Genomic DNA, 19,752 nt, shown 5'->3' on the forward strand with positions numbered 1-19,752 from the left:
AGCCCCAGAGAATATTCCGAGAACAGGAGTCAGAGCTCAGGACCTACCAGGAAAAGCAGACGGTCCTCCTCTGAAGCCCGTCAGCGGTGGGGGGGATCTGCTCCTCACCCGCTGGGCCTGGCCCACCTCAGGGGCTGCACAAGGTGACCTCTGCAAGGCCCTGAGTGTCCATGGTGTCTACGCTGACCCGGCAGCACTTCCTGTGGTCCTCCTGGTTCCAGCAGGAGACTAACCCAGTAGCCACACAGGTTGGGAACTACTTTGCTAAGGGTGCCACGGAAGTCACACAGCGGGATGATTCCTGCTCTGATTTGTGGAGCTCACGGCCTAAACAGGGAGCCGGGACAGACAGACATCAAAGGATGAGCAGTGACGACAAGATCGTCTTCAGTTTATTTGCAACTTTACCTCATTACTTGGTATTGTAACATCTGTTGTATTTGTCTGTATGTAAAGCGTTTAGCCACGCGCTCTGGAAAACACAAACGTGAAGCTATTGTTAGCATTACAATTTGGGTGATTTTCTACTGAACTATAAGCTCCTTAACAGTGAAGCTGAATTTTATTCTCTCTCTCTCTTTTTTTTTTTTGTCCTCTGCACCTAGGCTTGTGTGTTTTTAACCAAATACAGAATAAATGTTTGTCAATGTTCAGGGAAGGAAGATCATTGAAATTTCATGAAAAGTCTGTGGAGGGACTTTTCTTTCCTTTAAAGATAAGGAATCTGAGACACAAGTAGGCAAAGCAAAAGAGCTGGGGCTAGAAGACCGGCTATGTGGAGTGTAAAAGGAGGACATGGGAATTCTGCAGAGAAGGTGGTCAGGGAAGGCTTCCTGGAAGAGGTTCACTTTTATAGGCTTTCTCACAATGAGCCTCAGAGTGGCATACAAGGAAGAGGAGTCTATAAAGGGGAACTGCATGAATGACCTCCTGCAGGAGGAAGAATTCACTGCATGGTTTAGAGCACAAAATGTCCAACCCAGCAGGCCAGCCAAGATCAAGCCTGAGAGAGCCATGAATGTTAGACTAAAGGTTAAGGTTTTTATCGTAAAGCCCATTAGGGCTGGGGCACCACCTGGACCACCTTCCACCAAAAGACGCCAGCTCTGGGCCGATATGCATTCGATGTGGGGGCTGTGTGTCGGCCACGAGCACCAGACCCTGAGAGAAGGGGAGTGCCTTCCCCCCAGCACAGCACAGGGCCATCTGCTGGGCGGCATGATTCATTCATTAGCACCAGGAAGAGAAGATGAGCAATCTGCCCCGGTCCCTAATGAGAAAGATTGGAGTCTACAAGGTGCATGCCTATTACTGAGGGTGCCGCATTAATTATGGACTCCGAAAGTAGGGGTGGGGGGAAGCTGTGCACCCGAGCCGGGCAACGTCCGAAGAGGTGGCTACAGTAAGGTGCGTGTTACTCCAGGCCCTACCTCCAGTCTCACACTCAGCCCCCGAGGAATGTTCACTCAACTCTGCATTCATCGTTCACTCAGCAAATACTTCCTAAATACCGGCCGTGTACAAGGCACCTAAGGCCTGGAGGTCTGTGCCCTGGGGGTCCCCAGAAACGGTGACTGTTGGAGACAGAAGCACAATCAGAGACTTAGAATAAAATCTGCGGGGACAGACTTGCCCAAAGCATGGGCTCCTAGCCTAATCTAGGGGTGACTGGATGGGCAGGAGTCATCCAGAACTCCTTGTAAGCCACTTTAGGGGGCTGGTTCTTTACCTTTCCAGCAAGGAGAGCCACTGAAAGAATCCAGACGGAGAGTCACGTGGTCAGATCTGCTCCATCTCTCCCCACGGCACCCAGCACCCCTGACGGCTTCCCGCCCCGTCATGGGGCCTTCTCTCTTTTCTCCTCCGACCTGCTTGTCCTGGGCTCCAGCTGGACAGTGGGTGCCAGGATGCCACGGCACGCGGCTTCTGGAGTTGGCATGTCCAGCAGCTAGGCAAATGCGTGAAGGCAGGATGAGCCATGGTGGGAAGCATCCCGCATGGGCCACATGCTCACTTTGTTCCCCCAACCTGACCCAAGAGGGAGGGCAGCTTTACCGGATCAAGAGCATCACGGGACTCAGACCGGAGCTGTCCTGAGACCTAGTGTTGGGGCTACAGCACCCTAGGGACCACGTGGCAGGGGGGCATGAAACACAGAGATCTAAGCTCCCATCACCTGGACTCACCACTGTATGCCCAGTGTCAAGCACAGGGCCTGGAGGAGTTGTGAATGAATGAATGAATGAATGAGTGAATGGATGGATGTTTGGATCTCGACTCGGTTACTTTCCAGCTCTGTGAATTTGGAAGGGTCACTTCACCACCCGAGTCTCTCCTTCCCCGTCTGTAACACACTGATCACAAGGCATCTGCACAGAAGTGCTGAGCTGATTAAATATGGCAGTTGTGAGTCTAGTACAATGCCTGACACTCAGGCGACGCAGGAAATTCTTAAGAAAAGACAGCCTTGGGGAGCCTGGGTGGCTCAGCCAGTTCAGCGTCTGCCTTCAGCTCAGGTCATGATTCTGGAGTCCTGGGATCCAGCCCTGCATTGGGCTCTCTGCTCAGCGGACAGTCGGCTTCTCCCTCTGCCCCTCCCTCCACTTGTACTCTTTCCCTCTCGTTCCCTCTCTCTCTCTCTCTCATAAATAAATAAAATAAAATCTTAAAACAGAAAAGAAAAGATAGCCTTGAATGTGTAAGTTCTTGTAGGACTTCATCTAAAGTAAGCAGTGGGACCACCTTGAGATGCAATGATCCTTTTCACAGGTATGGCCTCCCAAGATGGTCATGTTTGAGACATTTATTTCTGCTGAAATTGAGGTTTAGGGAAACCTAGTGATTTGTCACAGGTCACACGGCTGGGTCTCTGATCTAGTCTTCTGTGATCCCGTCATTCAAGAACATTCACCCAATGTTCATTGTGCACCCCCAGGTACAGGGCACACCCAGCCTTCTTTCCTCTACACCTCAGCTGGAATGGGGTAGAGGATCCCCCAAAGCCCATCCTTGGAGACCATCTTACGTACTCTGCTCCTCCCACAGGCTAGGAAACAGACACTGCTCGGATGAGTACAAGGTCACTGGACTGGGGAGTGGTGAAGTGAGCCTCAGGACCTGGTCTCCAACCCCTGATCTGGGCTCCTTCCTTTTATAGCACCCTCCTCTCACTGAAGCCAGGGGTCTGTTCCCAAGGATCTGAGAACAGCAATGATTACATTACTCAGACACATGGGGAGCAGAAGAGACAAGGGAAGGAGGGAGGGAGGGAGCGTACAGAAGAGGACCAGAGCTGTTAAGGCCCTATTGTCCCCCAGGCGGCAGAGGTAATTCGGCAGTACCCCCCAGGAACATTCCAGGAGGTATGGGTAAGGTGGAAGGAACTCCGGGTATGGAATGGGCACCAAGCTCCTCCAGATGGGTCTCTTAGGGTCAGCCCCAGGTTGCTCATCTGCTCTTGGGATGCTGGATCCCCCTCCACCATCCTTAGGCTCCAAAGGACTGTGTGGATAGGTGTGAGGCAGAGGAATGGAAGTAGGAGAAGGAGGGAGCGAGGGAGGGAGGGAGGGAGGGAGAAATAGTTATGCTGTCAAATCCCGTTCTGCACTAGAGCCTCAGGGGCAAACTGTGTGTGTGTGTGTGTGCATGTGTGTGTGTGCACGTGTGTGCATGTTCTCCAGAGAAAAGAAACTAATAGGCTGTGTGTGTGTATGTATAAAAAGATTTATTATAAGGAATGGCTTGTATGATTATGGAAGGTAGCAAGTCCGAAATCTGCAGGGTGGGCCAGCAGGCTGGAGAGCCCACAGAGCTAATGTTGCAGTTCGGTTCTGAAAGCCGTCTGTTGTAGAACCAGGAAGAGCCAACGTTGCAGGTGAAACCCAAAGACAGTCTGCTGGAGAATTCTCTCTTGCTCATGGGAGACTGGGCTTTTTGTTCTGTTCGGCCCTTCAACTGATTAGATGAGGCCCACCAGTAAAGCAGGGCAATCTGCTTTACTCCAAGTCCACTGATTTAAATGTTCATCTCAGGCAAACATACCCTCACAGAAACACCCAAGAAACACATCAAGATAAACCAAAAACTAAATATCTTGGGCAGCCCATGGCCAAGCCGAGTTGACACACAAAATTCACCATACCACAGAGTGTATGTGTGCTGTTTTTGTGTGTGTGTGTGGTGCTTGGGGGAGAGGCTAAGGGCATAGTGTCTCCCACACCCATGCCAGCTCCTGGCACCACGAAAAGTCCCTGCCGTGCCACTTAGCTGTGAGAAGCCAGATCTTGCCCAGGTGTCCTGTCAGCAAGTCTGGCAGGATGGTGCTTAGGCCAGTGAGTGTGAGTGTGTTCCCATGCCAGCGTGGCACTGTCTGTCTCCTAGCGGAGGCCCTGTGTGTGGGAGGTGGGTGTCATTCTGCATCTGGGTCTGGGGTCAGGGAGTGCATGTGGCCAGATCCTGGTGACGGAGAGCAGATGGCTCCACACTGGCCAGGAAAATGAGCATCTGTTTCTCATGTGCATGCCACTTGCCATTTTCCCAGGGCTAATGGCACATCGCTGTCCAGACAGGTTCCCATTACCCTGATGTGCAGGGCTCTCTTTGCCAGATCACAGAAGCACTAAGTGGACGCTGCCGTGTCAGAGCCCTCGCACCGGAGTAATAGATCATCAGTCAGGGGCTCGCCTGATCCAAGAAACATCCCACGGGACACAGAGAGCTGGGCAAGCCCGGGTGTTCTCATAATATTAGGGAGCTCCGAATTCTTCAGTGAGAAATACCACTGTGTGTCTGGGTCAACTGGCCTCATGTCTGACCCTCTTGTGCCTAAACACCTAGACTGCACCACTTCTGCTGAAATTCAAACCCGTTTCTGTTGTTCCTGTCTCTAGAAATGGGCAACAGCCAGCTGCCCCCCTCCCCAAGGCTTCACGCTTCCTCTTTAACTGGTGGTGCCGTCCTCCCCACGCCCGCAGGCCCGGCTCTGGCTATCATCTTCCCCAGGCTCTGTGCAGCGCTACGCTCGTTTTATTTCTACAGCTTTGTCTTGATATATGGGCAGGTGAGGCTCCTTTGTTCTCTCTTCTTTCTCAAAATTATTTTAGCTGTTTGTGCCCTTGAATCTATCATGTGACTTCTGGAATCATTTTGTCAAATTTCTGAAACATTCTATTGGGAGTCTGATTAAAATTGCATTGAACATTAAGATTAATTGAAGAGAAAGGGCAGTTTCACGGTGCTGAGCCTTCACATTTGCAAATATGTTACATCTCTCCATTTATTTGTTTTAATATGATCTTCTCCAAAAAGGTCTAGTACTTTCGTGGCTAGGTTTATTGGTTTGGGTTCCCCCAGAAGCAGCCTCCGAGCCAAGGGTTCAAGTGTAAACAGTTTATTGAAAGGTACAAGAAATACAGAGAGGAGTGATACAAAGGAGAAAAGCAGCCAAGAAAGGCTACATTAATAAACCAGCTTTCCCATAGGACTCGAGCAGGACAAATCTGGAAAACGGCACAATATACACGCCTCAGAATTACCCCAGCCAGGGGACAAGGAGCCCATACATCCGTCACTCATTGGTTAAGGACTGCCCGTGGGAAGATAATTCCCAAACACTTCTGTCCAGGCAGGTGGGTTTTCACAGCCTGACCACAAAGAGGCAGGAGCTTCATGAATAGTGAAGGTATCCAGGAGGTATGGACACAGCATCTGGCAGCTTGTAGGAGAGAGCCCCTCTCTCCACGTGGCAAAATCAGAGCAATGGGTGGAAACCAGAGACAATTCAATTGGGATGAGAGCTTTCTGTCTAATGCAGCTGCCGCATGAGGGTGTGAAGACCGCCACGCTGACAGTTTTCAGGCAGAGGTGGGACCATGTGTCAAGGATGTGTGTCCATCATTGACAAGAAGCTTGGACTGGAGCAGTGATTCTCAACCTTTTTCTGCAGAGATCTCTATGGTGATGCTCTTAACCGGAGATATTCATGCTGGCACAGTGCCCTTTCTCATTCAGCCAAGAAGGCTAACAGAATGCAATGAAGTCATTAACTGTAACTTCAGATCCACTGTCATTTGTGTGTTTTTTATGCAATAAAGCATTTGCAATTTTTATTACTTGGTTTTTTTGTCCCCAAGTATGTGCAGCACATATTCCAAGTCCTGGCAACACATCCGCTGTCCCGGCCCCCTGGATGGGAACTCTGGGGCCAGATGACCTCTGAGGGTATGTCCTATGTCCCCAGGTCCAGTGTGGGGACAGAGCAGGGGGCGGTGGCTGGGACCCGGCTCCTCGGTCCTGAGGGCCCTCCCTCTTTTGGCAACTCGCTTGCAGTGTTGAGTGATGGCATATTCTTCCACTTGAAGTAAACATCACATTAACTATTTGAGCCTGAATGATCCTAGAGGGGTCTCAGCTGGATACAACCAGATGGATCCTCCGTATAGAATCACTGTCAGAACATGGCTTCCAAGTGCTGATTTTTATTTGGGAATCTGGGGCTGAGTGCAGGGGCCAGGAGAGCAGCTGAACAATTTCCCGTGAGGAGTTGAAAAAATGAGGCACTCCTGACCCCAGTGAGTCCATTCCATCAGCTGCCTCCTTCTGTCAATGAACTCCCGGAGCTCTCACCATTGCTAGATGCTTCTCTTGCTTCACTCCACTAGTAAGTGTGTTAAGAGAGTGGGGAGTCATTAGTCAGAGGACAGGCTGATGGGTAGAGGCACCCCCCACCTCCACCCACGGGAGGTGGGGCAGGGGGGTAGGGGTGAGCCTCAGCTAGCCCTCTTAGAGGCACTCCTGGTCCCTCATCAAATGGAATCTACTGCTTATAAAAACATTTCCATATCACAACTGATGCTTTTGTAAGTAGAGAACACCTGAGGGGGAGGGAGGGTAGATGATAGGGGGTCCCGGAGCCGATATTACCTTATCCCCCACGGTCTCTGCAGATAAACTTCTTCTCTCTGAGGTTCATTTTGGGGCAGAGATGCTGTGTTTGATTCAGCTCAATAAACACATATTGAGCCTTTACCGTGCAGAGATGGCCAGTGTCCAAGACATTAGTATGAACTACCCTCAAAGACAGGACAATTTGAAGGGAGAAACAGACAAGTAAAATATAATATATATGATATAAGTGCTAGCTCAGTATGATATGTGACTATAGCAATCCATCCTTCCTTCCTTCCTCCTTCCTTCCTATAATATTTACATAGTGTCTATATTATGTACCATTACTTTTCCAATTGCTGAGAACATAGCTTGTATGCTAGTGGGGAAGGTAGACAATTAACCAACAAAAACATCTATAAAATTACACGCTACAATTGCAAATAAATTGGTTAGAGGGGAACTGGGGGTGTTATTTTATACAGGGTGGCAAGGGACAGCCTCTCTGAGCAGATGACTTTTTTGCAGAGACCTAAGTAAAATGAGGGAACAAATAATGGAAAATAAAGGGAAAGAGAGTTTGAAGCATAAGGAAGAGTAAGAACAAAGGAACAAGTGCAGAATCTTCAACAATAATGGGCTAAGTAAGAGATCCAGAGGAAGCTCAAGGTCAGGTTAATCAGACGAGGGCAAGAGAGAATGGAGAAGGGTCAAGGAGGGCTGGCCTCTGAGGGATGCAGAAGGCTGAGCCCTGCAGGGGTCGGGGAAGGAGCCGGTGGAAGCCGTCGGCACGCAGAGGATGGCAAGTCAAGACCCAGAGGCTGAGGGTGCGGGGAAACTTCAGAGCACGGCGAATGCTCTTCCTAGGAGCTCGTGCTTAAGACGAAAGGCTTCTAGGATAGTTTGTGAGCAGAATGTTCAAGAACAGAGAGCGCTCACGGCTGGAAGTCAGGGGGCTCATTTGCTGAGACATCGCCTTCCCCTCCAGCCCTTGGTTGCTCCATCTGTAAAGACAAGATGAACACTTGCCCCGCCGTGAGCACGCATGTTGAAGGTCATGGAGTCCTTGCCTCGGACCGAGAGGATTCTGGCTCGTCAGGAGGCGGAACTGCCTCTGCCCCCCCAGCTCCCGCTCCCCCCGGCCTGTGGGTGGTGGTCAGGAGCTGAGGGCCCACTTGTAAGACTCTTGTCCTCCTCACCTGGTCTCCCGTCTCCGTCAGCCTGCAGACTCAGACCCTCCTGACACCTGGCAGCGCTCCTGGGAGCCATTCTCCCGTCTCCAGTCAGGCCAACCCTTACTGTGACCCACTCCCCAGCCACACAGCTGTGATGAGCATAGTGTCAGCTGGGACAGCCACCCCCCAGGGTCATGAGAGCAACAGAAAGCTGGCACTTCTTCCTTCTCCTCTCAGAAATCAGCTCAGTGCAATGAAGCAAGTGAGAGTCAGGAAGACAAACTCCATCTTCATGAAGCAGGAGAGACCGTGGGAATGTCACCCCGATGATGAAGATCCGGTTGGAAAAGGGGAGAGAGGAAGTCCCAGCAGCGGAGCTTGTGTCTGTTCTTTACAGAAAGAACTTGCAAAATACATTCCTGGAAGGTGAGAAGCCCTCCTTGAGAGGTAAAACCTAAACTCTATGACTGCAAAAGCAGGAGCGGAGTAGCTGGGGTGGACCCGGCAGAGTCTCTGGACCTGACTCCATGAAGCAGACAAGGTAACGTGGGACCCCGAGTCACACAGACAAGCCATGCTGCCGAGACACGGCCCATCTCTGTGACCGTGGGGAGGAGAGACGCATCGCCCTGTGAGTCGCCCCCCAGATGCCTGCCTTCTCTGGCTGGAGAGAAGGAAGGCCCGAGCCACGCATACACAAAACCCTGTGTCCTGGGAGAAACTCTGCGGCCCGAAATGCAGCCCCGCCCCCCCCCACACACACACAGACCAAGGGCCCAGAGCTGGTTCAGGGCAGAACTCCCCTCCCTCGGAGTGAGCCTTTGAAAAGGAACCGGCCCAGGAGTCATCGCAAAAACTCAAGAGAAAAGGAGGAAAGAAAGAGGAAAAACAAGTAGCAGATGAAGAAGAATCAACAGGAAAATGTTTTCACAGGGCTGAATAAATTGTGACTAAGTATTTCACACGATTTTTTACAGAGAAAGTAATGAGGCAATTATCTCGATGAACCGAGAGCACTGAACAAAGATATGAAAGAAATTACTGCCTATTATCTAAAGAAACAGAAGATGGAATGTATTATATAGAGAATTAACAGATACTGTCTAAAGAAGTAGGGGGTTAAGCGTATTATGTAAAGCTATGGTTATGAAGGTAACCACCAGAAAGATGCAAACCTTCCAAATTACACTGGGCGGGGCGGGGGGGGAGTCCACACAGAGAAACTTTCATAAATAAAAAATCAGAAAGCATAATGTAAAAACAACAATAGAACTAAGACCAAACATATAGGCTGTGCAAATCCATGTTAATGAGCTAAATCACTTATTAAAAACCCTTCAGATTGTATCACAGAGCAAACCAATTCTGCAGCAGTGCAGGCCACACCTCGAACAGAGGGATCCAAAAGGTTGAAAATAAAAGGATGAACAATGCTAGACCAAATACATGCACAGAAAGATAAAACAGGTCAGGACCTAAATACGAGCGTGGCTGGATTCATGAAAAGCAGACAAAGGATAACACTTTGCAATGCTAAAAGAGACAACTCTCAGGAAAACAAAATTAGTTATGACTACCTATGCATAAATAGCATAACATCAATACTAGCAAAGCAAATTAAAAAAAAAAAAAGAAGATACAAAGAGAAATAGGCAAAAACACATCAGTACTAAAAGGTTGTAACTCAACTTTCTAAGATCAAAGATCAAGTACGTAAAAATTAAGTTTATAGAAGACCAAAAAAACCATAGCTTAATGAGTACATTTAATTTATGTATTTCCAACTCTGTATCCTCTAAACAGAGAAAATGTCTTCATTTGTAATGTACTCAAGGTAAAAAAGTACAAAATTCATTCTCTGGTCATACGGCACTAAAACCAGAAATGAATGAAATACATAAAAAAATAAATAAAACTAAAAAAAATCCTCACCACTGGGGGGGAAAATGTTCAAGTCTTCCTAAAACAACCTTTAAGTCAAAAAAGAAATGCAAATAAATATGGCAGAATAGCTTAGAACACAGTGATTAAGGTAATATATATAAATCCTATGAGATACAGCTAAACTAATATCAACAGGGAAATTTATTTCATTAAGTAGTACTAACAACCAAGGTTACAGAAAATAAATGAGTTCAACATTCCATTCTAGAAGCTATAAAAATAATAAAGCAACTTTTAGGAAAACAGAAGGAAGGATTTAATAGCTGAGAGCAGAAATAAATATATTAATTTAAAAAGGAAAATGTTAGAATAAATCTGAGAGCTGACTTTTAGGAGCATAAATAAGTAAGTAACTAATCTAATTAATAAAAAAAAGCAGAAAGCAAAAGTCTAACAAATAAGGCATATGCAGTGGGCGGAACTATGCTCTAAAGGAAATTAAACCACCACTTTACTCAACTCAGTGTAAATACATTTGAAAATTTCAAGGGAATGAATAATTGCACAAGTCATGTAATTTTCTGAATTGATTCTATAAAAGATAGAAAATCTTTTCAATTATGAAAGAACAAATAGAAAATACTGGCAAACTTTCTCTTCATAAAACTAACAAGCCAGAAATTTTTGTAAGGTAATTTTTAAGCCATTTTTAAAAGAAGAAAAAGAAAAACAGTGATTTCTAAAAGCTCTTAAAAATTTTTACAGAAAATTCTTCTAAATTATTTCGAATGAAGCAAGAATAACAATGATTCCAAAACCCAACTACAGACCAGCCTGCTTATAAATGTCATTTGTAAAAATCCTAAATAAAATGACAGACCAAGACCAAGTAGTGTTTTTTTTCCAGGAACGCAAGAGAGATTCAATATTAGGACATCCATTAACACATTAATAGCCAGAAGGAGAAAAATGTTCTGATTATCTCCACAGATGCCAAAAAGGCATGTGATAGAATTCAACAATCATCCTTCTCTTTTTCTTTTTAATTTATATGTACTATATATACGGTAAAGAGCACAAAACTTAAATGTATAATTCAGTGATTTTTTTAATGTATATATATATGTACACATTTATATAATCACCACTAAAATACAGATACAGAATTTTTCCAGCCATCCAGAAGACTCCCTCATATTCTTCTTTCATGTTCAATAATCCTTCCACCAAAGTAACCATTGTCATCACTTTTGTTACCTTAGATTACTTTTTGTCCATTCATTCACTTTCACATAAATGGAATCATACAGCATATGTCTTTACCCACGTACATTCATTAAAAAGTCTTGATTAAATAAGAATACATGAATACTCCCTTGACATGATAAAATACACCTCTCTGAACCTCAGAGTTTAATGTGGAAACATCAGAAGCACTTCTGTTAACAGCAGGAATGCAGAAAAGATGTGCACTGTCTCCAGTAATAACACTGTTTTAGAAATACTAACCAATGCAATTAGACATAGAAAGAAATCAGATTTATAGACGTTGGAAAGGAGGAGGTAAAATTATCACTATTTTCATATGGGAATTCGAAAGATCCAACAAGGAATAAAAACACCAAATAAAATATGATGAGCAGGAAGAGAACTTGCTATGTTGGCTGGAAATAAAACTAGTATGCAGACCCTTCATGCAAGCAAACGACAGTTTGAAGGCATAATAGAAGACAAGACTCCATTTACACCTGCAAAAAATACACATGCAAAGAAATATGAAATACCAAGCGATGAAAATCAATGATAAATACACAAGATTGGCATGAAGAAAACTAAAAACACAAAAGAAGGCTTGAACAAATGAAAAAGCATGCTATGGTCTTGGCAACACTCAACATTATAATGATGTAAATTCTGCTCCGTCTATGAATTCAAAATTAATGTAAAAAAGTACTGCCTAGATGTTTTGAAGTTCATACGGAAAAATGAGCAAATAAAAAAGTCAGAACATCATGAAGACGATAGTAATGAGGCGGCACTCGTCTTTCTATATATTCAAATATATTAAAAGCTATAAAAATGAACGCACTTTGATATGGTATATGAATAGACAGACAGATCATTGGAACAGAATGAAAAGACCAGAAATAAACGCAAATCACTAGGAGAATTAATACATTACAAAGGAGATATCTCAAGTCAGAAAGGATAAATGTATTTAAAAAAAAAAATGATGGTGGGAAAATAGGATGGAACCCCCTCCCCAACAAATTAGATTTTATTCATAAAACACCTACGTAAGAAGAAATTCCAAATGAGTAACAGTTTTTAATGCAAAACCGATACCTTAGTAATACCGGAAGAAAACATGATAGAACTTTTTTTTTTTTTTATCATCTCAGAATATGAATGGCCTAAAACTGATGGGAATCTCAAAAGCCTTAAAGGAAAAACTGAAAAAAAATTAATATAAATGTTTTTAGAGATCGGTGTAGCAAAACCCACCACATGTAAGATGAAAAGACAAAGTGAAAATTGAGAAAATATTTGCAAGTCGTTACCGCAATTCCTTTAATACGTAAGGAGTCCACAAATCAATGAGAGAAAAACAAAACCTAACAACACAGTAGAAACATGAACAAAATGATCTGGAGCAGTTTGCCGAAAGGGAAATGTCAAGGGGTTTTAGACCTAAGGAAAAGGTGCTTAGCTCCACAACAGTAGGAGAACTGCAGAATAAAACCAGGCTGGAGCATCATTTGTTACTATCACATGGGCAAATACCAGAACGCTAGCTGTTGCTAAATTACTCTCTCAGATGTTATCCCAATTTACGGTCCTTCCAATGACATATGAGGACACCCAGCAGGCTCGTCCAGTGTGGAAGTGTGAGTTAGTGTAACGTCTGTGGAATTCAGCAATAGCTAACAAAATTAAAAATGCAGGCACCCTTTTGATCAAGAAATTCTACTTCCAGAAATGTATCTTTATCCACTGGAGCATGAGTGCAATAATGTTTGTAACATTACCCTGTAACAGCAAAAGCCTGCACAGTAAGACAGTAGAAAAGACTTTAAAGAAAGTGCTTCTCTGCTCATGAAAAATTGGAGCCAAATGTGAGGGTAGAAGTGCAATATAGTGTTACAAAGTACATCTCCACTTACATAATAAAAAGATGGAGGGTTTATGTGTTTTCTTGGACATATTTAAGCTGTCTTAAAAGAATGCCCAAGAAGCCAGTAACATTGGCCACTGCCAGAAAACCTAGCTACTTAGAGAGCAGTGGTTAAAAAAAAAAAAAAAACAACTTTTGCTTATACCCAGAATTTTATATGTTCTGAATTTTGAACCATCTGAGGGCTGTACCTATTCCATAAACAGACTAAAACTGTTAGTAATTATTCCACTTGTATTTATCCAGTGCTTTCTATGTGCAGTGCCCTTCGAAGATGTTGCACCCTCACAATAACCCTATAAAGTATCCTTCTTTCCACAGAGGAGGTGACCGAGGCATAGAGAGTTTAGATGGCTTACCTAAACCACAGAGCTAGAAAGCACCCAGCATCTAAGCCAGGACAGAATAGCAGTATTTCTACTGGGGGAAACTCAGGAGCCCCAGCTGTTCACCACTGAGACACATCCCGTTTGGACCACATCTGTTTGTGGAGCACCTGCCTACAAGGCGGACGGTGTATTAATATAGATCAGCCTTGTCCTCTCCAAGAAGTCCCTCCTTTCGGGGATACGTTCTATGCAGGCCCCCAGACTATAAAGCAATTCCCCTGGTTGGTGCTACACTTTCGTGACCCCTGTAGACAGGTGCGTGAATGGGGGGGCAGCAGAAGGCATTAATCCTCATTTCCTCCTCTTTAGCCCTCCTACTCCCTCTGCACCAAATCGCACATTCGTGACTTCCTAAGCGCCTCTCCTATGTCTCCCTTGCTCCCCATTCCAACTGCCTTGGACTCTGTCAGGCTGCCATCAAATCCTAACTGTGTTTTGGCACCAGTCTCCTTATTCAGTGGGTAGCAGCCAGAATAATGTTTTCCCCTTTGTATTATAGTCTACATAAGTAAATGTGTTTATTACAGGAAATGATTTAAAGGCCATTATAGAAAAGATGTCTTTCTAATGCTCTCCCTTGGTTTCAAAGGATCGGGGCTTGATAAAGTACATGAACCTTCATGTTCCAGGTTTTCTTGGCTCATTTCTTCCTTCTAGACGTGTGGAACAAGCAATTGCATCCCATTTTCTGGTGGTGTCAAGGCATTTCTTTCCCCTAGGCCTTGACACACTCTATCTCCTCTTCAATTTTCCAGACTTGCCCCATCAAGCCCTATGTGACTTTCTTGAGCAGCTACTGACAACCGCATTTCCAAAGGCCACATGGTAGACTGTGACATTGGTGGTCCCCACTGTGCCACACTTCCTGATAGGTACCCCCTGGTGCAGTCCCCTCCTCCAGTGATGCTGGACTCGGTCATGTGACTTGCTTTGGTCAGTGGGACATTAGCAAACATGCAAACAGAGGCTGGATTAGTGCTTGTACCCCGGGGCTTGTCCTCTTGGAACACCCCCCTTGGAAGCTGCCCGCCGTATTGTGGAGAAGCTTGGAGTAAACTATTGAAAGAAGAGACACCACATAGATGAAGGATGACAGGTCATCTTGAACATTCCAGCCTTATCCAGCTCCCAGCTGAATGCCCCCTCATGAGTGATCTCAGCTGCATCTTGTAGAAGAGAGAAGAACCTCCCAGCTGAGCCTGTTTGACATGTGGCGCTACGAGAAATAAGTCACTGTTCATTTCAGCTGCTACTTGTTCTGATAGCGTTGCAGTGATTTTTCAAGCAGCAGCCGACAACGGAAGCAGGCCCATATGGAAACTCCCAGGCGCCTGACTCCAGGGATGCAGCCTCCCTGGCAACCCTGGCTGGTCACTGCAGCTGACTCTATGCCAAGGTCATTTGCTGGAACCATTTGCTGGGTCATTCGCAGGCTGCCAAGACCCAAATGAGAGAATTGGAGCCCCGAATCAAAACACAACCATCAAATAGAGACATGGGGAAGAACTACAGCTGTGTCTGATGTGAGCAGCCTTTGTCACAGAGAAAGATAGATCCGGCCTTGCTTGGATGTGGCCTTCCTCTGGAACTTCCCCACAAGGACCCCTGGTGGTGAAAATGCATGAAACTACATCCTTCCAGGGCTTTGGATGTTAGAAAAAACAAAAGTTGTGTTCAGCACCACCCCAACCATGCAGAGACCCAAGGGGAGCCCTGAGCTTGGGCCCCCTTCTCCCTTTGACCAGCAGCCCTGTGTAGAAAGCCAGGATTTCAGCTTCTGGGCAAAAGGAGATGAACAGCCAACCCAGAAAGAAGACAGCAAAGCAGGGAGTCCTGAAAAGCAGGGAGCCTCAAGGGAAGGGGTGACTCCTATGGATTTATATACAGTATCCTCTCCTCCAAGATTAAGCTAGATTCCTTTTTTATGCTTTGTGGTTCTTATTTCGATTATAATTAAATCATGGTTAGTGCATCTTTCTTCCCCAGTAGAAAGACAGAACCTTGAGAGCACAGATCGTGTCTGTGTTACTCCGCATGGTAACCACTTTGCCCAGCACACAGCGTGGTGCACAGTAGGTACTCAGGAAGCAACTGTGGGGTGAACGAATGAACAAACGAATTGATACCCAGTCCAGCGCCGTGCACACAGGGCTTTTTAACCATGATGCCGATGACCGGGTCTCCCGCGTCTATGCCTCTGTACTGGCTGTTCTTGTGCTGGAATTCCCTTTCTCTCCTCGTCCGTCTGGACCTTTTGCTAGCTCTGGAGAGATGAGCTAGTTCTAAGCTGCCCTGATGCTCGGTGCGCTCCTCGGTGCATGGGGAATAGCACCACGCCCAGTTCGGGGGACACAGGATGTGGTCAGACGATGCCTAAACATGCTCGACACCCAGTCAGGGCTCAGCGAGGCTAGTTGGCTCTGACTTCAGGCCAAGATGCCGGTGACCATTTCTCTGTGCCTCGTTCTCCACCCCTGGTGCTGAGTAGCCAGAAGTTATCGTGAGAGTTACCCTTACCAGAAAGGAGCTGGGCAGTGATGAGAGCCCATAGGTGAGCAGAGGTTTGTTTCTCAGACCTTAATGTGCATACATATTCCCTGCGGATCTTGTTAGAACGCAGATTCTAACTCAGTATGTCTGCGGACGGAGGAGGGCTGAGATTTTGCATTTCTCGCACTCCGATGTCAGGATGCTACTGATCCAGGGAGCACTCTTTGAGGAGCAAGAGGCTACGATGCCAGTTACAGGATGAGTGCAGAGAGAACCATGGGGCAGGGGGGTGGTCACTGGAAGTGGGGTAACCATGGTTGAAGCTGCTCTGAGGAACCTGTCCCCCTGGCTAGTGGGTAGAGAGACCTGACACCAGTAGCTCTAGGGCACCTCTCTAGAGGCCAAACAGCTGAACTGATGCCCAGAGCATTGCATTTCCCTCGGTAGAAGTGGGAGGGAGCTGGGAGCCTTCTGCGGGGGAGTGCGCACATTTTGAGCCTCCCTCCTTGGCCCAGTACTACAGGGTGGTGGAGCAGAGCCTTAATGGCAGATGGAGGCCAAATGGCAAACGTCGTTCTGATGAACTGGATGTCCTCCCCAAGTCATGCCCTAGTTTGGGGCTGGTATTGTAGAAAAGGAAGGGGAAACGTGTCAGACTTTTCAAGAAGCTCAGTCAAGCCTGCTGGGGCCTGTCAGTGTGTGTGTGGTACATTCTTTGTTACCCAGCAGCCTGGGAGGAGAGAAATCAGAGCCCTACCCAGGCCAGGGGGGCTCTCCTCCTCCGGGTGCAGGAGAAAGGGAGCAAGGGCTTTCCATGCATTATCCCCATGCTTCCCAACCTTCCTGGGGGCCTCTGAGGACTCTCATCTCATAGCAAACACATCCACAGACCACCTCAGGAGAGCGCCGGTGCTTTGTGTCTGTTGATTAAAGAAATCAGAGTCTACCAGGCATTCTGGGATGCTTTTCCCTGGATTCACGTCTTATTTGCGGTAAGAGCACCAATGGACATGGGAGGGATGGTTGAACACATGTGAGTGGCAGTGTTCGTTCAGCGTGCGGACAATGGGCTTGCTGCACCCCTGGACACCAAGTCCTTGGCAGTGACTTTTTGCCGCGCCTCTCCCACGCTGGTCTGCACGAATCTCATTTAATTCTACTTTCTCTCTTCTAGCCTTCGTAACTAGTCTTCCCGGTAAGTATTGCCGCCCCCATTTTACAGATGAGGAAGCTGAAGCTCTAAATGGTGAAATGAATTGTCCAAGGTCACACGTCAAATAAGCAGAATCAGGGGGTATATATATATATATTTTTTTTTTTACTTATTCACTTTTTAAATTCAAGTATTGTTAATTTAGAGTGTTATATTCCTTTCAGATAAAATCAGCTTTTAACCCGCGTCTTTGTGCCCAAAGCCCTACCTCTTTCCACTCTGACAAAGGTCGCCTTCAGCAGCAACTTAACACTGAATCACTCTGGCGCCCTCTGGAGGTCACTCCTCCATCCTGCCCCCTTGCAGAGGCCAGTTCCGCTCAAACTAACACCCATTGCTTTCCTTTTCTTTTGTGCAACGTCTGGCACCGGGAGAAGATTCTTAAGTGCCTCCTAGATGAGTCTTATAAAAATCTGTCCAAGAATGGAAACACGTGGAGGGCCTCTCAGCGCCCTCCCACGACATAAAGAGAAAGGGAGGAGGTGACAGCCCCCTCCACCCCCACCCCGCCCCCTCGCCGGCCCCAGCTGTCTGTCTGCGTCAAATGTTCTGAGCAGAGGTTGGGGGCTTCAGCTCCCCACACAATGAGAGTTCAGAGCTGTCAGTACCTTTCCCACGATACACTAGGTGCTGAGGAGCAGGTGATAATTGTAACTCTGTCACCCTTGTCACCTCTGAGCTGGCTGGGTTTTTTTTTTTTTTTCTTTTTCTTTCTTTCTTTCTAAAAACAAATGTTGTGCTGCCTGGAAATCAAAGTTGGAGTTTCAGTTGAGGGAATGCCCATACGCAGACCGCAGCTCTTTCCCCATAACCCCAGATAGGAAAACACCTCCTCCGAGATGTCTGGCTCGGCCTCCCCATCAGGGGAGAGAGGCCCAGCCTCCATGTGAGTGCTTAGCTGGGGAGAAGCCTGTCCCACAGCCACCTGGAGTGTCAGAGTGCCCTCTCTCTCTCTCTCTCTCTCTGTCTCTGAATGAAAACTACCCTCACCAATTGATCTTCCTTCTATGCTTTGGAGAAAACACACAAGAACCCTCCACCTTCCTCCCCACTGAGGGAAGAGTCTCTGAGGGACTCTTTTCATGCTCTGACCCTGCACTTCCGAGGCTGTGTCTCTTTCCAACTTAGATGCTCCCTGCTCTTCTGACCCTTGCTGTGGAAGGACTCCACTCCTGTTCCTCCCTCCCTCAGGACACACTGCGGTGTAGCCTGTGAATGTCTCTGTCAAACAGTAGCAATGAGACTCAAACATCCAAGAAGCAGGTACTCAGATTTTCACATTCAGACTCACACACACGAATGCAAACTGAAACCATCTCCTGTAAGGAGCGGATGCTGGTGTCCATAATAATAATATCCCAAGTCAACGGGGCATTTTACTACGTGTCATGCGTTGTGTGAAGCATTTACCTGCATTAGTTCATTTAGTCCTCCTATGCCTTGCGAGATGCCATCCCACCACTTTACAGGTAAGAAAAATACAGCTGAAAGGTGATAGGGATCTATGCAAGTCTCAGAGCTAATGAAGTCTTGAGAAAACACTGGAATCCATACCTGCTTGTCTCCAAAACCAATGCGCTTACCACTCCTCTGTACTGTTTTATGTAAAATTGCATGTAAACTCCAATATAGTTCTTAGAAGCCACACATATTTGAATTATATAAACACGCACAGGTAGAGATCCAAGTAAGTCCCTCGCAAACTGTCATATAGACAGATCACAATTCTTGACCAAAAAAATCCCCACAGAAGTATCATTTCCCAGTCTCAATTGCTTAATCAATCTTAATTACAACTGTGTTTCATCACAGGAACTATCCTTGCAGGAGAAAGCAGCAAACATTCAGTACATTTGTGGTTTCCCTCAGCAGTTTAACCTCTCAGAAAGCAGAGGTTGGGGACGGGGCACGGCTCCTATTTTGAACCTAATTCTGCTCCATCGAGGGGGAACTGCCTGTGAAGGAACAGGGAGAGAAATCGTGAGCCATAATAGCCAGGTCGTCTCACAGGTCACGCTATTCATGGGGGGAAAGCTGGGCCTGGTCTGACATGTACGTCAGACTGGATGGAGGCAGATTGCAAAACCCTTTGCAGGAAAGAGGCTGGCCCCATGACTTCATGAGCTCCAGGAAGACAGCTCTGGAGGGATGACTTTCAAAAATGAAATTCTGACAATCCGATTGCAAATGCCTCCGAAGGGGAGAAGTACAGTCGCGCGGGATGAATACAAAGGAGTGACAGAGCCCTCAAGGATAATGTCGGCAAGGTGGAAGCCAACGTGAGCCAAGGATGATGACAGGAAGGGCCTTCCTGGGTAGAGTCAGGGCCGTGAGAACAGAGAAGGGCTAGCTCCACCTCTCCGGTACTGGCTGTGTGACGGTGGGTAATTTTCTGAAGCTCCCCGAACCTCAGTTTCCCTGTCCATGAGATGGGAATAATAGTTCTTCCAATGCAGGTGTGTTGTGAGGATTACAGGGAAGGATGCATTAGAAACAGACAGACAGGGGCGCCTGGGTGGCACAGCGGTTAAGCGTCTGCCT

This window comes from Ailuropoda melanoleuca, chromosome 8, assembly GCF_002007445.2.
Source record: "Ailuropoda melanoleuca isolate Jingjing chromosome 8, ASM200744v2, whole genome shotgun sequence".
NCBI lineage: Eukaryota > Metazoa > Chordata > Mammalia > Carnivora > Ursidae > Ailuropoda > Ailuropoda melanoleuca.